Raw genomic sequence first — 2,803 nt, 5'->3', positions numbered from 1 at the left:
GGTTTAGCTCGAGAGAGTGAACCCTAGTCCCATGTCCAAACGCTCAGCTCGAGAGAGTGAGTGGGTTAAGGCGTAGGCTGGTCTTTACGCGGCAAGTTGGTATCCGAGAGGAACGCATTTGAAATGGGGTAAGTTGCTCGAGAGAGAGCTTATACCCCCTTAAAGTCTAGCCTAGTCACAATTACTCTATGAATCTTCTGTCGAAAGCATGTACCTAATAATCTAACTGAACCCGTATTCCCGTCATATCCCAAGGATCCCCTCTCATTACTTAGTAAACACTTGTTTATTTTGTTGTTTTTTACCTTTACTTTGTGACAAACCCCCCCATTGTTAATTGACACTCTTGTGTCCCCCTTTAATTTATAATATTTTTAATCGTTAATGTCTTTAGCTACGACTAGTTAGAACTAAGTTTTATTTTTCTATTAATTCTCAAAACCACTCTCTTAGGAACGATCCCAACCTTTGGTTGGGTTACTAAACTACTGTACGATCGTAGACACTTGCATCAGAAGTTGTGTCTTGATTACGCAAACATCAGCTAACAACACTTTACCTGTGATTTTTGCTGCAGATTTGAATAATGAACATGTTCAAGCTATGATCAAAGTGTTTATTAGGTACAAAAGGGCCATTGGGTGGACTATTGCTGACATCATCGAGATACCTCCAAGTATATGCACCCTTAAAATTCAACTTGAGGAGGACTGCAGGCCAAGCATTGAACACCAGCGGAGGATAAACCCACCTATGTAAGAGGTGGTAAAAAAGGAGATCATCAAGTGGTTAGATGCTGGGGTGGTGTACCCTTTTTATGACAGTCACTGGGTCAGTCCAGTGCAATGTGTGCCCAAAAAGGGCGGTATGACTGTGGTTGCAAACACCAAGAATGAGTTGGTCCCGCAGAGGCCAGTCACTGGATGGCGAGTGTGCATGGATTACAGGAAACTGAACAAGTGGACCTTGAAGGATCACTTCCCGAAGCCTTTCATAGACCAGATGCTTGATAGGTTGGCTGGAAAAGGGTGGTACTGCTTCCTAGATGGATACTCTGGATACAACTAGATATCGATTGCTCCTGAGGATCAGGAAAAGACCACCTTTATATGTCCTTATGGCACCTTTGCGTTTAGACGTATGCCATTTGGACTATGTAATGCACCAGCAACTTTCCAGAGGTGTATGATGTCTATCTTATTAGACATGGTGGAGGACACTCTGGAAGTCTTCATGGATGACTTTTCAGTGGTAGGTGATACCCTTAATGATTGTTTTCTTAATCTTACAAGGGCCTACAGAGATGCGAGGAGGCCAACCTAGTGTTGAACTGGGAGAAGTGCCATTTCAGGGTCAAGGAAGGCATAGTCCTTGGGCATAAGGTGTCACAAAAGGGGATAGAGGTCGACAAGGCCAAAATTGAGGTGATTGAAAAGTTGACTCCACCTATTTGTATGAAGGTTGTTTGGAGTTTCTTAAGTAAAGCCGTATTTTATAGGCGTTTCATCAAGGACTTCTCCAAAATTGCACACCCCATGTGCAAGCTTTTGGAGAAGGAGGTGAAATTCATTTTTGATGAGGCATGTCTTAGAGCCTTCTCAAAGGAAAAGCTGATTCCTGCCCCCGTGATCATTGGCCTAGATTGGGCTGAGCCATTTGAGGTAATGTGTGATACTAGTGGTACTTCTTTAGGAGTTGTGTTGAGGCAGAAGCGCAACAAAATGTTCCATCCGATTTACTATGCTAGTAAGTAACTAAATAGAGCACAGTGAAATTACACAGTCACTGAAGAAGACCTACTGGCGGTGGTGTATGTTTTCGAGAAATTCAAAGCTTACTTGCTGGGTACTAGAGTGATAGTCCATACGGATCATGCAGCTCTGAGATACCTCATGGCAAAGAAAGATGCCAAGCCAAGGTTAATCAAATGGGTATTACTTTTTCAGGAGTTTGATTTTGAGGTCAAGGATATGAGAGGTTGTGAGAACCAGGTGGATGATCACCTATCTAGGTTAGAGGCTGAAAATAAAGAGGGGTGTGAACTAGAAATCAACGATGCATTCCCGGATGAGCAGGTATTGGCTTCAACTCTTGATCTTATTCCTTGGTTTGCTGATTTTGCTAACTTTCTTGTTAGTAATTTGATACCTGAGGGGATGACATTTCAGCAAAGAAGGAGGTTCCTGCATGATGTGGGTAAGTATTTTTGGGATGAACCTTATCTGTACAGGGTGTGTTGATACGCTCAAATTACACCTCCCCTAAAGAAGTATAAGCAATCGTTATCTAGTAAAGAACCCAACTTGTAGGTTGGGGTCGATCCCACGAGGAAAATGGTTTAGGCTTTACTTTAACCAACAATTATATTCAATTAGCCAAAGTACTTCCAGAAACAAGAAATAGAAAGAGGGGGATTTGGGAAACAAATTGTAAGAGTTTAGTAAGTAATCAATAAACAAAAGTTAATTTCGGGTTTTTTATCAAGATGAGAAAATTAACTAGGGTATACGTGTTCACCACAAGCTCATAACGCAGTAATTCTAGTAACAACAATTCTTTCCTAGTGTATTACATGCAAAGTGATAAGTTAGGTATCTCTAAATCCGTGGTCCGGCATCTAGAGAATTTCACCCCGCACCTTGATCCGACTACGTATGTATAATTTACTAACCCTTACCTTTACCTCAGATTAGACATCATAATCGATATTTGGCTTAGTTATTACTTCGCACCAATCGACACTAGCCTATTAGATAGTATCACACTAAATCTATGTTGATAATTCTTTTCTTGTTGATTACCT

Source organism: Solanum tuberosum, unplaced genomic scaffold, assembly GCF_000226075.1.
Source record: "Solanum tuberosum cultivar DM 1-3 516 R44 unplaced genomic scaffold, SolTub_3.0 scf00176, whole genome shotgun sequence".
Taxonomy (NCBI): domain Eukaryota; kingdom Viridiplantae; phylum Streptophyta; class Magnoliopsida; order Solanales; family Solanaceae; genus Solanum; species Solanum tuberosum.
The sequence above is the reverse complement of the archived record's forward strand: the minus strand, read 5'-3'. Positions refer to the sequence as shown.